This window comes from Pan troglodytes, chromosome 7 (genome assembly GCF_028858775.2).
Source record: "Pan troglodytes isolate AG18354 chromosome 7, NHGRI_mPanTro3-v2.0_pri, whole genome shotgun sequence".
Taxonomy (NCBI): Eukaryota; Metazoa; Chordata; class Mammalia; order Primates; family Hominidae; genus Pan; species Pan troglodytes.
In genome coordinates, this window is record NC_072405.2 from 131,715,772 (window position 1) to 131,734,862 (window position 19,091).

The 19,091-nt window shown below is 36.6% G+C and overlaps 1 long non-coding RNA gene across 1 annotated transcript in view; it reads left to right on the plus strand.

The window, feature by feature from the left end:
- LOC134810795 (uncharacterized) overlaps positions 1-15,048 on the plus strand; it is a 501,171-nt gene extending 486,123 nt beyond the window's left edge. Inside the window, exon 5 of the long non-coding RNA XR_010159384.1 lies at positions 15,020-15,048. This is a non-coding gene — a long non-coding RNA (uncharacterized LOC134810795). The remainder of the gene's footprint in view (positions 1-15,019) is intronic.
- The last annotated feature ends 4,043 nt before the right edge of the window (positions 15,049-19,091 follow it).

Here is a 19,091-nt window from a genome sequence, read left to right on the forward strand (position 1 = left end):
ATTCCATACCTAAGTAGGGAGGGGTTCCTTGCTCTTCATTTAAATTGTGGAGTTCTTAAGTCAGCTTGAAGAGTCATTATTTTCTTTGTGAAATTGAAATTATGGTTCTCATATTACACAAGACTTTTGCTATGACAACATAATAGTTACAGAAAGAAAAAAAATCCAATCTTAAACTACCATAACATATTTAACCTATAATTGCAGAACCCTCATAGTTATAACAGGAAACAACAGCTGAAATGATGGTGGGGGAAGGGAGAATTTGTAAGACCAAGGCTGAAAGAGTATGGAAGACTGGGTCCAGAAGACAAAAATAAAGATTTTTCACAGAATTCCCATTTATTATCAGTTATTTATACCGGTTCAATATAAAATGTACCATTGTATAGCATATTCTACCTCTTCTATACTTTTTTTTCATTTTTAATGTCTGCAACTTTTCCAGCAGCCCTGCCAATGTACCTAACAGAATCTCTTTCTGTGTGTTAGTAGCTATAATGCTCTCTTTGCACAAGCAGCTCTTAAAACAAGCAAACAAAACAACCTCTATTCATTATTTTTTTCAAAATTACTCTGGACAAACCCTACCCTAACCATTGCAACAAACAAGTTCAATTCATAGAAGAATAAAATCACTCATGGTGATCAACAGCAAGCCTTGAATGCTGAACTATTTTTTTTCCCAATATTGGACAGACTATGCAGTTTGGCACCAGTAAACAGGACTCATATTGCTGACTTCCCTTTAACAGTGTTGGCTATAAACTCTCCTCTAACTGTTACTGCCATCGAGGATTTGTCTGCATATTTGAGAGGGAGAGCCAGGAAAAACAATCGTGTTTGCCCAAGAACATAAGTCTATCGAATAGTGAAATAAGCTGGGGATATCTAAGTGAGCTTTGGGTTTTGCACTCAGCTTAATAGTGATCCTTCCCTTGATCTTCTCAATGCATTTTCTTAAAGGTATTGAAAGCTGAAGTTCTCTGAAGAAAGGTTTCTGCAAACAAGGCCAAGAACACTAAAACTTCAAACCCATGTAAATGGGATCAGCTGTTTGCTCTGAACCTGTTTCTCACTAGTAGCCAGTCAGCTACCTCCACTCTCCCACACACCCCAGTATGTCCTTAGAATAATAATTATGTCTCAAGAGAGTTAAATCAGTGGCCAGAAATCATATAGCTAGAGATTGGACTAACAGACTGAGGATTAGAATCTATCCCAACACCCAAGCCTACTCCTGTCTGCCATGTTGTTTCTCTATGTACAAGACAACATTCTTAGTTTTTACAGCAAGTTAAAAGATGTGTGAGCTAGATGACTGCCCTGAAGGAGTTTCATTCTCATTCAGGAGACAAGACGTAAACACATATTGATTAAATAACAACGAAATATTGAAATAGTCTAAAATGTAACAAAGCAGCAGTAGTGTCTTTAACATCAAAATTTCAAAGAAAATTCTGACTGTGGAAATATTTAATATATGTTCTGGAGGTGAAAATTCAAATAGGTTAATTCCTAACTGATATTTCACTTAGAGAGAACAGAGAGAAGAGAAAGTTTGGGACTGGACTGAAGAAAGCCTTGATCCATCACTTCGGGTCTGAATTTTCTGATGGGTGTATCCTGCCGACTTGGGAAATGCTTACTTACTTTGGAACCATCTGTGCATATTCTCCATTGCCCATCTTACACTCAAGGATTTCCCCGCAATCTTTTTTTTTTTTTGACGGAGTCCAGCTCTGTCGCCAGGCTGGAGTACAGTGGCATGAACTCAACTCACAGCAACCTCTGCCTCCCGGGTTCAAGCGATCCTTCTGCCTCAGCCTCCTGAGTAGCTGGGACTACAGGCACCCACCACCACGCCCAGCTAATTTTTCTATTTTTAGTAGAGTCAGGGTTTCACCATGTTGGCCAGGATGGTCTTGACCTCTTGACCTCGTGATCCGCCTGCCTCGGCCTCCCAAAGTGCTGGGATTACAGGCATGCATCACTGTGCCCAGCCGACTTCCCTGCATCTTAAGATGATAGTTGTTAGCTGAATAAATGGAAATTAAATGTTAAAAGACTAGGAAGCCATGTACTCACTGATAAAAGCATTCATAGGCAGGGAAGAAGAATACCTTTGAAAAAGAGGTAGTAAAATGTTGAGATGACTACCTTTGAAAAAGAGATGGTAAAATGTTGAAGTTAAAGAGACCCTCCTGAGGTCCCTGGGTTATATTCAGAAGCCTATTTTGTGCATAATATCACCCTTTATACCAGTACCTATTGGTTACTGAAGTTTTAAGCACACATGACAACTGACATAACATTTTAATTTGGAGTTTATTAAACTAACACAGAAATAGTCATTTTCTTTTCAGTAGCCAATCCTTGAGTTCAGAAGCTTTAATTTACAAACAGGACTAGTGGGCCATACAGTCATCCCTTCTTATGATGAAGTCTGTTTGTGGTAAATAATTTTACCCATATATTTATTTCTTTACCCTTTTACACAACTCTAAGAATTTCAGATATGGTTTAAGTAAGTCAGTTGTTGCTCTGAAGTCCTCAAACTAACTTTTTTCTTTTTTTTTTTTTTTGAGACGGAGTCTCGCTCTGTCGCCCAGGCTGGAGTGCAGTGGTGCGATCTCGGCTCACTGCAAGCTCCGCCTCCCGGGTTCACGCCATTCTCCTGCCTCAGCCTCCCGAGTAGCTGGGACTACAGGCGCCCGCTACCACGCCCGGCTAATTTTTTGTATTTTTAGTAGAGACGGGGTTTCACCGTGTTAGCCAGGATGGTCTCGATCTCCTGACCTCGTGATCCGCCCGCCTCGGCCTCCCAAAGTGTCTAACTTTTAAAATGTGTAAATAAAAACAAAATTAAGCATTTGGATGGCGAACAGACATACGAAGAAAAAGCCTCTTTGTATCCATATTATCTGAAAATGTTGGCATTTTCTTTTGGTTAAAAGTATGCATGGTAATGTACCTTTCTAATACGCAAAGGTTAGAAAATGAAAATCAATTTCATACTATTCATTACTTATTTTAGAGCTATAAAATAACAATTGTCGACCCAGCACGGTGGCTCACGCCTGCAATCCCAGCACTTTGGGAGGCCGAGGCAGGTGGATCATGGGGTCAAGAGATCAAGACCATCCTGGCCAACCAACATGGTGAAACTCCGTCTCTACTAAAAATACAAAACTTAGCATAGTGGCGCACACCTGTAGTCCCAGCTACTCCGGAGGATGAGGCAGGAGAATCGCTTGAACCCAGGAGTCAGAGGTTGCCACTGCACTCCAACCCGGGTGACAGAGTGAGACTCCATCTCAAAAAACAAAAAACCAAAAAACAAAACGAAACAAAACAAAAATTGTTAAGTTTAACTGATTGAAAGTTTTATTAAATGTGATTGGCCTACGTTATGTTTCATAGAATCACTTTTACTAAATAATTGATTTGCATTTATTCTCTAAACTTCTAATAAAAAATATAATTAGACACAATGTTATTAAGCCAGGCTTTACTTTAACTCTAAAGGTATAATTGAAATACAGAAAATACCTTTCAGGCTTTGGCTCTAAGAAAAACTTTGTTTCTCCTGAGCAGCAAATAAGAGTTTATTGACATGGTGCGCTCCATAACTGATGATGTTTACCTCTTGGCTTTGTCCATTGGGTTCAGAATTAAAGTTGAGCCAGTGTAGGTTTGGTCAGAACCTTACAAGATACATGTATTTGCATAACTTCACCCCTGGCTTCATTTGCTATTTTGCCCTTTTATTCTATAAGGTTTTAGGTTCTTTACATATGATATCTCCTGTTATGGACAGAATTGAGTCCCCTCAAAATTTATATGTTAAAGTCCTAACCCATCAAAGTGACTGTATTTGGAGACAGAGTCTCTAAAGGGCTAATTAAATGTAAATGATGTCATAGGGTGGGGCCCTAATCCAATAGGGCTGATGCCCTTATAAGAAGACAAACAGACACCAGAGATCTTTCTCTCTCTCTCTGCACTCACACAGAGGAAAGGCAATGTGAGAACACAGCAAGAAGGCAGTGCCCTGAAAGCCAAGAAAAACTACCCCACCAGGGAGTGTAAATTAGTTCAACCATGAGGAAGAAGTGTGGCGATTCCTCAAAGATCTACTACCAGAAATGCCATTTGACCCAGCAATCCTATTACTGGGTATATACCCAAAGGATTATAAATCATTCTACTATAAAGACACATGCACACGTATGTTTATTGCAGCACTATTCGCAATAGCAAAGACTTGGAACCAACCCAGATGCCCATCAATGATAGACTTGATAAAGAAAATGTGGCACATATACACCATGAAAAACTATGCAGCCATAAAAAAGAATGAGTTCATGTCCTTTGTAGGAACATGGATGAAGCTGGAAACCATCATTCTCAGCAAACTAAGACAGGAACAGAAAACCAAACACCACATGTTCTCACACATAAGTGGGAGTTGAACAATGAGAACACATGGACACAGGGAGGGGAACATCACACACCCGGGCCAGTCAGGGAGTGGGAGGCAAAGGGAGAGAGAGTATTAGGACAAATACCTAATGCATGTGGGGCTTAAAACCCAGATGACAGGTTGATAGGTGCAGCAAACCACCATGGCTCATGTACACCTGTGTAACAAACCTGCACGTTCTGCACATGTACCCCAGAACTTAAAGTAAAATTTTTTTAAAAAAGAAAGGAAAGAAAAGAAAAAATACCCCACCAGAAACCAATCCTGCCTCCTGCCACCTTGGTTGTGGACTTCCAGCCTACAGAACTGTGAGATAATAAATCTCCATTGTTTAAACCACCCAGTCTGTGGAAATCTGCTATAGCAGTTTGTGTAGGCCAATGTATCTTTTTATTTTTCTTCAGCAGTCAATCCTTTAAAGTAGGAGAGATCTATTGCACTGTGTAGCCATCTGGCCATCCTTTCTTTTCCTGTTCCCTGAGAATATCTGTATTCCCCCGATCCCAACCTTAGAGAGATTAGTGTGAGTGGGAAATATGTCTGAGAGGTTTATCTGGATCATTCTCATGTTCAGAAATTCTCTTTCCTTTTGACTAAATCTCCCTCTTGTACCTGTTGTGTGAATGTGGAGTGGGGCAAAGTATGGGGTGTGTGGAGGACAAATCCTAAGGGCTATGCCTCTTTTTTATACAAATAATAACATCTCAGTCCATGTTAACACACATTTTCCTGTTTTGAGAATGCCACAGCCTCGGTGGCTTTCTTGGCTATTCCTTCCTGGCTTAATCATCACAGTTCTGTAAGTGCCAGAGAAGCATGCTGAACTCAGTGATTTGTGAATCCTGTTCCTGTATACAGGGGCAAGTGTGAAATGAGGTGAATAGTCACTTGGGGCTACAACTGATATTTTATAGAGTACCTAAAATCAAGCACATCTTGCCACGTCTTTCTGAAACAGCATACATCTTCCCTAATAATCTAAGATATAAAAAATTCACATGCCCTCTAGTGTGAAAACTTGTTACTTGTTCTTATGAATGATTAGCCATGACCTTATTATTCCAAGAGAGCATTTATCCCTTCCTTGACCTGAGTTACATTATGCATTACAAAGATTCCTACATTGACTAATAATACATGACATCCCTAAATGTCATCTCTCTAATCAATAGGCAACTCCACTGACCAAGAGAGATGAAGGGGAGATTTAGAGTTCACCTTGCCAGAAGTATTGATATGGACTGAATTACCCCCAAGAAGTAATGACGGCAGAGTTACAAAATAGATTTCATAACACGGTGCTATTGGCCTAGGACATTTACAACACAAATTTCATATCCATGTAACTTGCTATGTTAAAAGAGTTGGGTTGCTTAATCACCTCTTGTCTTAGTTCAGGCTGCTACAGCTGAATACCACAAACTATGTACATTAAGCATCAAACATTTATTTCTCACAGTTCTGGAGGCTAGGAAGTCCAAGATCAAAGTGCTGGTCAATGAGGTTTCTGGGAGGGCCCTCTTCCTGGTTTGCAGACTGTCAACTACTTGCTGTATCTTCACATGGTGGAGAAAGAGATCATCTCTCTCGTGTCTCTTCTTATGAGAGCACTAATCCCAATTCATGAAGTTTCTACCCTTATGACCTAATTGCCTCCCAAAGGCCCTATATCCAAATACCATTGCATTAGGGATTAGGGATCACATACAAATTTGGGGGGAACATAAACACTCTGTCTATTGCATGACTGTTTTGACAAATAATGAGTAAATGAGCTATTTTGAAGGGTTTTCCTTGGAGTTGAGAAGGAGCCATCACTTCCCCCACTTTCGTGGAGGTTTTGTGGTGTTGAAATGTTGGCCTTGGCTTTCTAAAAAGCATTTGAAACTCTCACAAAGTGATCTGAGAGACTAAACTTTTGATTGAATGATAGAGTGAGAGATGCTATGATATGTGGCCAACAGCACACACAGGAGATATTATGGCCACGAGGTCCCAGGGAGCTCATAGCTGTCAACAGTTTCAAATATTTCAAAGGCCACGCCTCCTACTGCTTTTAATCCTACTTTTAAGTGTCACAAACTTCTCAAAATTAGTACATTTTGAAGACAACCCACAGGAAGACATTCTCTTTGAGTTTACCAGCTACATCTGCAATGTGTATAGGTATTAAGAACTAGAGAATTAACTCTCTAGCTTTGGTACCTAAGAACAGAAAATTTCTATTGAAACATTGAAATGAACATGTGATCTTGATTTAATTCAACAAAATGATACCCAAGATCTTTATTTTGTTCTGTAGTTAATGTTTATTTTAATTTCACTTCCAGTTACTTTCAGTTTGGATAGTCAAATAGGCTCTAAGATTAAAAAAAGTTTGTGTGACTCTAAAAAATAAATACCCACTGTACGTATATATGTATGTTAAGCATATACACACATTTGTGTATGTGCACATCTATCTATGTATATAGATGCATGTGTGTGTGTGTATGCATAGATATATCCTAGATAAAAATTTGGGTTTACTTGTTTTTAACTTTTTTCCTTATGAAATTTAATCATTGTATTTCTCAGACATATTGCTCTAAAGAATACTCTCTTCAGCTACAAAGAGTAACTGGTTTAATTCCTTGGTACTAATACTTTCTACTTTTAGTAAATCATCGGTTTGGGGTGTGGTGACCCATATCAACTAAAGATTAGGAGAGGTGTGTGGATGTAAGATGTAAATGACATTCACTTCTTGTTGCTTAGAGCTTAAATATATTATACAGTTTTGTGAGAATAAGTCTAAAGGTATCCTACGGCTATTTAAGCAGTTGGTGATGAAAATTTGTTTATAAAGCATATATTTAAGTTAATTATCTCCAAATGTTTTCTATTATTTGGTTATCAAGAAAAAGTACCTTTAGCATGCAATCCAAACAGATGTATAGTTACACTACTGTAGAAATACATTACATATATTATAAGACATGGAAAATGGAAATTTAAAATTGTGACAAAAAGATGAAATAAACAATATTACATAAATACTTTTATTATATTTAATGGTACAAAAAAATTGGGTCTCAATATGCTATTAATAATTGCATTAGTCTATGTAGAATTGCCTCACTTGTGGTAACAATACTGAGCTCTCACTAGCTTATCATGGTAAAGTTTATTCTTGTTCGCATTAGAGTCCAAGGTGGGTTGTGCTTCCTTAGGTTATTTTCTCTCATGTAATTCCAGGATGAGTTTATCTTATAATGTTGCCACATTTGCCTCCAAAGTCACTTTAAAAAAGGAAAGTAAAATCTGAAATATTGCACATGAAGTTTTAAGAGCTAGGCTCAGAAATGATACACCACATTTCAGCTTACATTTCAATAGAATTCAGTCAAATGATCCAGATCTTACTGCAAATGAGGCTGAAAAATGATGTTTTATGTGTCCAAGAAAAAGATATAATAAGACAAACACCATCACTTTGAAAATATTATTACTATATTATTAACATGTTTTTAACTTAGTGTGAGCAAAAAAATTAATAAGCTTAAGGTTTTAAAAAATATTGGTTTAATATACTATATTACAGAAATTCCAAGATCGGGGTTTAAATTCTATTTATTTCAAAACTGGCTTTAAAAGCTGTGATTATTGAAAAATTTACTTTATGAAGATATGTAGATTCAAATGGGGGAAGATAATTTGAAAACTATATTTTTTATGCTTTATGGGCCTTAAAATTCTTTTGTCCAACCAAGGAGTGTATTTTAGCTTCTGACCATATTTTTGTAGGCAGCAGGCAAAATAAGTATTTCTCTAATTGAGATTAAGGAATTTCAAAAGTGATTCCTAAGCACTTATTTTACCTTGAGGGAAATTTTGAAAAGTACTTGTTTTAGTACTATATCTTAAAACAATTGTTAGAGAAATTAAATAATTACCTCTTAGTCATGATGGCATCAGACTATTATTTACTTAGAAACCATCAAGGCACAATATGTCCTTAGGAAGAGGTTCATAATTAATTAGAATAAACATAAGTCCATAGATTGAATAGTCTCCCTAATAATTTTAAATGCTTTCAGGTTAACGTCTTATTTTTACTTTGCAGCAAGGCTAATAGGGAGCTTGTTCTGTTAAAATGGTTAGATTCTCTATGTTCTCAGTTTGGTTGGGCTTGCATTGTTAATGTTATCTTCAATCTGAAATTTCTTAATAGAAACATTTTAAACCACTTACACATTTTATTATCGTTAAATTGTTTAAAACTAGATAATATAATTTATAAATTCACTCAGGTGAACACAAGTAAACTACAAATGATTGCTATACACTACAAGAGAGAAAAATGAGGGAAAATTCGACTTCCAATCCCTAGACATTTTGGACATCCCAATCTTCCCTCCAGATGTTGAGTGAATAATATGTGACCATCTGATACGGGGCTAGGATGAGATCTTCCATGTCCATCTATATTTTAAATGTGTATAAAATAATTGACTTATAATTACAAATAAATACAAGTAGAAGTTCTAACATTTTCTTCCTTTAACTCAATGGGGCATCTTGAACATTCTCTGAGTATGTACACCCCACGGTTGAGGACTCAGCTTTAGGAACCAGCAGATGGGTACCTCTCTGAAAGGATAAAAGATGTTACAATGGATTAATCCCAAAAATTTCATGCAGAAATGCTTGAAAAATAAACCAAACGGTTTGTTGTTGCCTATGTGTAAATATTATTTTTTCAGTTTGATACTATTTTCACTACATGGTGTACCATAACTCTTTCAGAATTTAAGTATCCTCAAGTCCTAATATGGCCCTAGATATTAGCCTGGGTGAATTATCTCTTTAATGAAAAGTTTAAGGGAGGGAGTGAGAAGAACCATAAGGGATAAAGCATGGGGCAGTTGTTGGTCAGTAAGGCTATTTTCTGCCCAGGTATCAAAATCAAGGTTGCTTCAGCTTTTGACTGCCCATTCGCGGGCAGATTTTGTTAAAAAAAAAAAAAAAAAAAAAGTACGGTGTTGTGCTGTAGTGTCCATCCAGCTTGATGTTAAAAAAGAAGAAGTAACCATGTTCATAGTATTCATGTACACAGTGAATTTCCTAAACTTGCATCTGGATTTTACAATACTTTGGGTAAAATGTTATTGTATCTATTAAATATATTGTTGTGATTAAGACCAGGGGCCCTGAAGTTAGAATTTATAGGTTTGAATACTGCCTTCCTATTTTGTATGTGCACAGTTTTTACAATTTATTTAGTGTTCTTTAGATTCAATTTTCTAGTTCATAGATTCATTTTGAGGGTTAAATAATATAATATGCAAGGCCGAGTACAGTGCCTGCATACAATGTATACCTAATATATTACTTATATTATTGCTATTAATGACTAGTACTACTGAATAGTGTAGAAAAATATACATAAATACATAGATACATATAGATAGATTCACAAATTTTATTCTATTCAAAAAATTCAATGTCCTGATTCTTTCTTAGGCCATTCATGCTGAAATCCTCTATCTAACCCAAATGATATCTATTGTCTCTCTTGTACTATACAAATCTGAGTGTAAGGGTATAGATGTCAGAGTGTGGGTCTCAGTTAAGATGTTGGAAGGTTCTGCTAAGACCCTGGAGTGTTTTACTTTTTAAGTAACATCATTTATGTTTGTATTTTTATGTATTTATTTATTTTGATTTTTTACCATAATATTCTAGCATGATTTTTTTCCAGTGAGCCATTGATATGACATTCTGGATTTCAGTATAGAATGTAAAAAGAAAATATGAGAATGAAAAATTGTTCTCTTTGTATGACAGTCTGGCCTATGACTCATGGTCAGTTTTGAAGCCAATTTAAAAAAAAAAAGAAAGAAAAACAAACAAAGGACTGAATTCATATTTGGACTGTTGCATTCTGGGCGTGTCATGAAGCTTCACAATCTTTTAGGTTAGATTACTTACTCTGTCCTCATTTCCCCATGCTCTGGGTTTCTCAGAAGGAACTTCTGGATGGAAAAGGCTTTGGTCCATATCAGTGGCAAGTTTGTTTATAATGATTAATTTAAATGAGTGGACAGTGATTGAACACCTATTATATGACTGAGTCTGTGCTAATTTGTGGGACACAAAACAAGGAACCAAATATTGGATCAGCCTTTTAAAGGCTCAAACTGCAGTTGTAGAGAAAGGAGAAAAAGAGAGAAAGAGAGAGAGATAAAGAGCAGGAGAGGGAGGGCAGGGGAGAGTCAGGGAGAGAGAAATAGGGAGGGAGAGGGATCCCAAATGACTTCCACAGAGATAAACATTATAACAGCAGAACAAACACAAATTGCAACAGAAGAGGAGGAGATATGAGCTAAATAGTTTAAGCATTTGAAAGCTAGGATTCTTTTCTTGAACCTAATTTATAGCTACCTATTTCATAGGTAATATATAATATATAGTACCTGTTTTATAGGTAGCAATACAATAGTTTTCTACTCAATTTTGAAACAGTAGTGGGACACACAAGTTTTCCATTTCTTATTTCTTTTATTTTTAAATTAAAATTATTCATTAACTCTTAAAGATGTGATGCTACAAATACGATTGCACCTGCTGGGTTTGCAGTGTATCTCCCTGCTTTCAATATGCCTACCTGGTTTTATACATACTATTAATAAAGTTCTTTTACATCTCACTTAGAACCCTTCTAACTTAAAGCACATAGAAGGCGCTGGGACCTGGACTGAAGATACAGTAAGGGCAGTTTCCTGGCAGCAAGTGGGAGTTACTTTGGGAAAGGATGGGTCAGAGAAAGACTTTGGCAATGGCTGCCCAGGCAGAGTGAGAAACAGGTCATCGAGATATGCATTTATATATTACCATTTTACAGATGAGGATACTGAGTTACAGTGAGGAAGTGCATTGCTCAGGTTCATATGACTAGGCAGTTCAGAACTAGGATCTGAACCAGGTATATCTGATTCCCAAGCTAGTCCTTATTTTTATCACCTCCTGGTAACAAATACCTCTCAATAAAGGAAAGACTTCTTGGATATTGAATTGTAAATAACTCTTCATATTCTATGTAAACTATGTTTTCGTGGATGATAGTTTATTATGAATGAGTTATTAAAGATGGGCAATAACAATTTTTTAAAAATTTAAGTAGCATTCCATCTATTAGGAAGACAGGCACAGAATCTAATTTAATGGAAAGTTTAAGCTTATTAGGTCCAGCCTCCTTAATCAATTGATGCAGTCCAGAGAGGTGATATGTCTTCTCTTTCTTGGATACCTTGTCACAATGCTGGTATAAGAACTTGGGCTTCTGATATCTAATCTGCCAATCTGCCAGCACATCTTCTTCCTGCAGTCTTTTTCTGGTAGTTGTAGCAGCAAAGTTAAAACAACTGACAGTATTTCAATCTTTCTTAGGCATTTCCTTGGCTGACTAGGTCTGTGCATTTATGAGCAAGTGGAAAAGTTCTATTCTACAGAATTGTCTTCACCCTGCATTTATGATTGCTTGGAAGCAATGTGTAGATGATGGAAATTTTATAACACAGTTTTCCAAGATACCCATTTCATACTACACCCACTCCATACATTTGATTGTTTTAGGTGAACATAAGGAAGTATAATATATTGCTTAACAGCAAGCATTTTGCACTACACCACCAGTTATTTGAGTCCTGGTACCCCTCAATAGCTATCTCACCAAGTTATACAACTCTGTGGTTCTGTTCCTCATATCTCAAATAGCGGGGTATAATAATACATCATAGAGTTGTTATGAAGATTGAAGGAGATAATACATGGAAACATAGATTGTGTGTATCCTGAGTCCATTCTTTCTCATTACCTAGTGATAATTCATTATATTCATTAACCTATTGATTGGCACTTAGGCCATTTCTAGTTTTTGGCTATGATAAAATAGAAATGAACAGTTTTTTACAAATCTTTTTTGTGAAAATATATTTCGCATTTTTTGAGGAACTATTTAGGAGTAAAATGTTTTAGTTATAGGGTAGGTGTATACTTAACACAACTAAAAATAGCCAGATCTTTTCCCAAAGAGGCTGCTTCATTTTGTATTTCCACAAACAAGATAGGAGAGTTCAGCCGAGTTTGTTAATTTTCTCGTTTTCTCTATTACATGAATTTTCTTTTCTTTTCTTTTCTTTTTTTCTTTTTTTCTTTTTTTTCCCCCCAAGACAGAGTCTCACTTTGTCACCCAGGCTGGAGTGCAGTAGCACTATCTCGGCTCACTGCACCCTCTATGTCCCCGGTGCAAACAATTCTCCTGCCTCAGCCTCCCAAGTAGCTGGGATTATAGGCGCCCACCACCATGCCAGGCTAATTTTTGTAGTTTTAGTAGAGACAGGGTTTCGCCACTTTGGCCAGGCTCGTCTCGAACTCCTGACCTCAGGTGATTCGCCCACCTTAGCCTCCCAAAGTGCTGGGATTACAGGCATGAGCCCCCGTACTTGTCCTGACTTTTCTTTTTCATTGATTTTTGCTGTTGTCTTTGTAAGTTTCTTCCTTCTACTTGCCTTGAGTTATTCTCCTTTTTTTAAATTCTAGCTTCTTAGGGTGGAATCTTAAGTCTTTGATTTGAGATCTTTCTATTTTAAAAAGTTTGTAAAGCTATATGGTTCCTTCCTTTTAAATACTGCTTTAGCTAGCTACATTCCACAATTTTTTTTTTTTTTTTTTTTTTTGAGAGGGAGTCTCACTCTGTCATCCAGGCTGAAGTGCAGTGATGTGATCTCGGCTCACTGCAACCTCCGCCTCTTGGGTTCAAGTGATTCTCCTGCCTCACCCTCCAAATTACAGGTGCGCACTACCATGTCCAGCTAATTTTTGTATTTTTAGTAGAGATGGGGTTTCACTATGTTGGCCAGGCTGGTCTCGAACTCCTGACCTCAAGTCATCCAGCCACCTCAGCCTCCCAAAGTGCTGGGATTATAGGCGTGAGCCACCACTCCAGGCCCCAAAATTTTGATGTGTGTTTTCACTATTGTTTGGTTAAAAAATACTTTCTTGTTTTTCAAAAATGATTTTTTTATTTCGGGAAAATTTTGATTTATAGAAAAATTAAGATGATAGTACAGAGAGTTATATAACCCACAGCCAATTTTCCCTAATATTAACATCTATGTTAATAGGTAAATTTGCTACAAGTATTGAACAATTATCAATACATTATTATTAGCTAAAGTTAATCTTTTATTCAAGTTTCCTTAGTTTTTACCTAATGTTATTTTTTTTTGTTCCAGGATCCCACCGGGCTGGGTACAGTGGCTCTCGCCTGTAATCCCAGCACTTTGGGAGGCCCAGGTGGGCAATCACTTGAGGCCAGGAATTCGAGACCAGCCTGGCCAACATGGTGAAACCTCTTCTCTACTAAAAATACAAAAAGTTAGATCCGTCTCTACTAAAAATACAAAAATTAGCCAGGTGTGAGGGCGCGTGCCTGTAATCCTAGCTACTCAGGAGGCTGAGGCAGGAGAATTGTTTGAACCCAGGAGGCAGTGGCAGTGAGCCGAGATCACGCCACTGCACTGCAGCCTGGGTGAGGAGACCTAGACTCCGTCTCAAAAAAAAAAAAAGAAAAAAGATCGATCCCACAGGATATTACAAAATTACAAAATTTAAAAATATTCTTTAGGGAAACATCACAGAATATTGCACTTGTAATTAAAAAGGCAATCAAAAGCTATCCTGGCCTGTGATGTTTGTCTGAAGAATATTTTTAAATTTAACATGGTAGAATTGTGAACCAAAACAAAAAACAGAATTACTGACTTTTAATTTCAAAAGCCAGAATCAATGAGTTGGGTTTTGTTGTTGTTGTTGTTGTTGTTGTTGTTGTTTGTTTTGTTTTGTTTTCTTGTGTTTGGCCATCAGGTTAAAGATTCCTAAATAGGATTAGTTGAATAGGAGGGCAACACACAGAGGAGTGGAGTTTGCATCCTGAGAGACTGTCAGGCTCACTCATTCCAGCAACTTCTGTCCTCATGGGCCAGGAAGGTTTGCAGAGGCTGTATTATTGCTTAGAATCTTTCCGGGCTGTTGACATCTCCTCTGTACAACCTGGAGCAAGTTGCTTTACCCCTCTGACCATAATTTTTCTTTTCTGAAAAATCTCAAATTTCTTGAATTCTTAAATTTCCAGTTTGTATATCATTCCTGCAGAGAGAACTGCTGCTACCACTTGATCAGAAGTTCATTTCTATGTTACCTTGTCACTGTATTATTTTCATTCATTGCACCAATCACAATTTGTACTTTTTATTTATTGACCTATTCCCTTTTCAGTGTCTTACTCCTCCAATATACTGTAATATACATGAGGACACATTTAATGAATTTTTAATATATCTAATGTCTACTCCAGTGCTGCGACATAATAATAATTGTTATCATTTGTTGGACATTGATGATGTGCCAGACATTTATCTAGGCATTTGTATGTAATTCTCCCAGCAATTTTATGAGGTAGATAAAATTATTTTTATGCTTATTTCACAGGTGCGGAAAAATCAGAGTGTTCAAAACAGTAAGTAACTTACTCCAAAATAAAAGGTAGAATAAGGTGCGGATAATTTGGCTCCATATGGTTCTCTTAACTGCTTCTTAGAAATATCCTATATTAATAGGAATGTAATAAGTGCTCAAATATTATTTTTAAATGAATAAATTAAAGCTTAAAACTAATATTTTGAATTTTTAATAAATAATTTACATGACTTTATCTAATTTAATTCTCTTAGCAGTGCCATGACATAGAAGCTGTTATAATTTAATTTGACCTATTATGAAATGTTAAACGACTGGACTAAAGTCATGGAATTAATTTGTATAAGGGTTAGAATTTAAATACATGTCTTCATTGCTAACCTTCCTCAGAGAATTTTTAAAAGAATGAAATAAAGAAAGATTTTGAAATTTCTTCATAAAGTACAGGACAACCTCTGGTAGAGAATTCTCATAGAACAGTGTCATAGATTATCTGTAGTAGGAAGGAAACATCACTTCAACTCTTCACACCTCTCAATATCCCATTCTTTGCATTGAGGCCTTGCAACTCACTACGAGTTGAAGTTTATTTAACCACTTCTCAAATCTGACCTTGCTTTTATGACCTGTTTGACCAACAGGACAATGGACAATGTGACACAAAGCCTTGAAAATCACTTGTTTGTCAGAAATTGTCTGGTTGTTGCTCTTGGGAATACTGCAACCATCACCAAGTGAACAAGACTGGGCAACGCTGTGAGATAATGGGAGACATATGGCCTTTTACCACTGGTATGGAATCAACCACCAGACCTAGGAGTAATGACATTTTGACCCAGCTGAGCAGTTAAGTGGGCCCAGACTAGAACCGCTCAGCTGACTCAGAATTATCAAAAATAACATATTTTGTTGTTTAAGTCAAAATATTTTGGGGCGATCACGACACAGCAAGAATTAACTGACACAGTTTCCACTTGTGATTTCCCTATAATATTCTCTTTTGCTTTATACCACTGGATACATGTTCTGTGCTATGGTTGTGGCAGAGAAGGAGGTGGTAGTAGTGAAGATAAGACAAGCAATTGGGATCAAGTTGCCCAGCACTACGCAATCAACTTATTTACTTTGTATTGAGAGGGAAGGAAATATTAAATCAATTGTGGCTAAACACAGTCTACACTTAATAGCAAATATTTATGTTGTAGATAAAATATTTCTTGGTGACAGCTTTTTACTGAAGAGAATGTTATTGAAGATCTTTTCTTCTATTATTTAAACATACTGCCTAGCTTATTTTGTAAAACTTCTTGGAAAGAATCTTAATTACTTCCCATGCTAAACTTGTTTGGCAATGTAAGCCTCATTAAAGAATAGATATTAAGGAACATTTCTATTATGCTTCCTCCAAATCATTTGGTCTAATCCTCTTCTAACCATAAAACATCTAATATAAATGCAAATATTTGTTATTACTAATAACTGTGGATAGACCCTATTTAATAAATGGCAGGCATTGCCAAGAAAATTGTGGTGAGCTCGTAAATTCAAACATAGCTGACTTCCATCAATCAAAAATAAATTGGCTATGTTTATCATAAAGAAAACAAAAGCCCATTTAAAACACACAATACTTAATGAGTTATAGACTTTATATTTGTGATTGTATGGGACAACTCATTCAGACCCCAAATGCCAGGCTTCTTTCTTCTTAGTCTACTCTTAGTCTACTTAGTCTGCTTGTCTTTGACCAAACAGCATTAACCCTGCATATGGAAAGAACATAAGGCTTAGTCAGAAGAATGCTGTTTGATTCTCAGTACTAGAATGAACCAGCTATGTATTGTAGAATAATTAGACAACATAATACATTGACAAACAAATTTTTTTCTTAACTCTAAATAGCAACTGTTGAACATTTGCTATGTGCTGGGCACTGGTAAGTAAACTTTATATAAGATATCTCATTAATTCTCACAGACAACCTTAGATTTAGACTTTATCATTAGTCTCACTTTACGTATCAAGAAACTAAGGTTTGGAGGGTTTAGTTTACTTGTGTAAAATGCTAAACGTTGTGATTTGTAGAGCTGGGATTCTGAACAGATCTGGCTCCAGAGTTTGAATTTGTAATTATTCTCCCATGGTCCCTCCCTACACATATTACCTCCATTTCAGTTTTCTTGGGAATCGTCTTCATTTCAATATCAAAGGATTATAAAAAGGATAAAATAAGGATGCATATGCAAGAGTTTATGTACTTTAAATATTAGTATTCGTTTAACAAATAATTATAAGCAGATACTATGCAAGTAGCAATTGCCACACTGATTTCAACCAACCCAGCATATGGATACAAACTGTGTATGGATACAGAAAGTGTTCTAAAAGTCAGAACTGTCCTCTCTGACACAGAAATTAAAAAGTTAGCAATGTATCCAAAATATTTTCATTACCTTTAATATCTCCGTCAATCATCTGTGAACGTACATGAATATTTTCGAATTAGTATGTGTATCTTCATTTTGTACCTCTGGGGTAACAAGTTCCATATGTTTGTTCTCAACTGAGTTGTCCTTTTGTTTGTAGCTTGAAGTCTCTCTCAAATTTCAGACAATGTTTCTGGTATTCTGAAAAGTTATGAATGAGTTTATATTCAACTTATTTAGACCCTTCATGATTGCATAAGCTCCAATTATATCTTTCTATGTCTTTGTCTTCTCATGGTCCCAATCTGAAGAGTCATGATATTTTTGAGACTCTTTTTAGAAATATTAAGTATTGTCTTATTGTCTATGCGATTCCAAACATCTGGCTGAAAATGAAATAAAGAAGGGAAACATCACAAATGCAGCTGTTTGGCATTAGGTAACTGAATTTCTAGTTCTCCTTCAGATATTTAAGGGCAGAGAATATGTGGCCATATCTTTCTCTTTTAAGGGTTAGTAAATGGTACAAGAAGGTAATAAGGCTCAGAGTTGATAAATCAGGATGTCGTGGTGTCAGCACATCTAAAGAGGTGAGGATTCCATTTCTTTGGCTTTGAATCGGTGAGATAATTTTCCTCTAGTGACTTGCAATGGCAGAGAACTGATCATGAGTTTCCAAAAAAGAAGCCTCCAAGAGCATTTAGTTACCAGACAGGGGCTTTGTTCTTGCTGTGGTAGGTTTTCAAATTAGGACATCCTGTGGTTTGGTACGGATTAGAGGAAGTGGCCAAGAAGAACTATTAATGAAATGCTCTTGAAAATTCTTTTCTCAAATGAGACTATAATTGTTTATATTCAGTCAGTTGTACAGTCACAGTACTTCTGAGTGTACTGCATAAGCAATCTTACAAAATAAATTAGCTACAACGTTTGGATAATGGAAGAAAAGGGCCATTATAATATTATATACAATGAGCGAAGTACTGCAGTTTCTAATTAAGGGCCCAAGTCAGTTGTACAATGAACTATTTGTTGTACTTTTAAAATAAAATTTGCAATCTTTGAATAAATGACTTGTGGCCATGTAGTAAAAACAGAGATATTTATGGTGGGACACATGGATTGCATTATCTTTTCTAAGGCTCGCTTGCTCCTGCATACACTGGGCCTGTCTACTTGGTACAGCCGGGAAACAGGAATCCAGGTGGCTTGGCAGGAAAGACTCTGATCTACCTTAGCTGGCAGTAAGCCAAGTGTCATTCTGACAGAAATCCTTAATTCAGATTAGCTGTTGTCTGGCAGGTGGTGCCTTCTGATTTTGAAATGTCAGAGACACCAAGGACAAGGAAATCCCAGTAGGGCACAGGGAAATATGTAATATTTTAAGGAGGGTTTCTTGGGTCATGTTATGCAACTACTCACTTCCTCAACTTTACCTTCAGGGGAAATTGAAAACCTTCTTCATGCATGGATACATCACCTAAGGACAAGGGAGCATGTTCATGCATATATTTTGACCCCTTTAACAGTTCTAAGTCATTTGGAGTTTCCATTTACTTGGATTTGGCCAGAAACAACCTCTTGGTTCTCAGAAAAGAATGTCTTAAAGATCCACAAAGGAGGCTCAAGAGGCTTCTTGGACTTCAAACCTCTCTTAC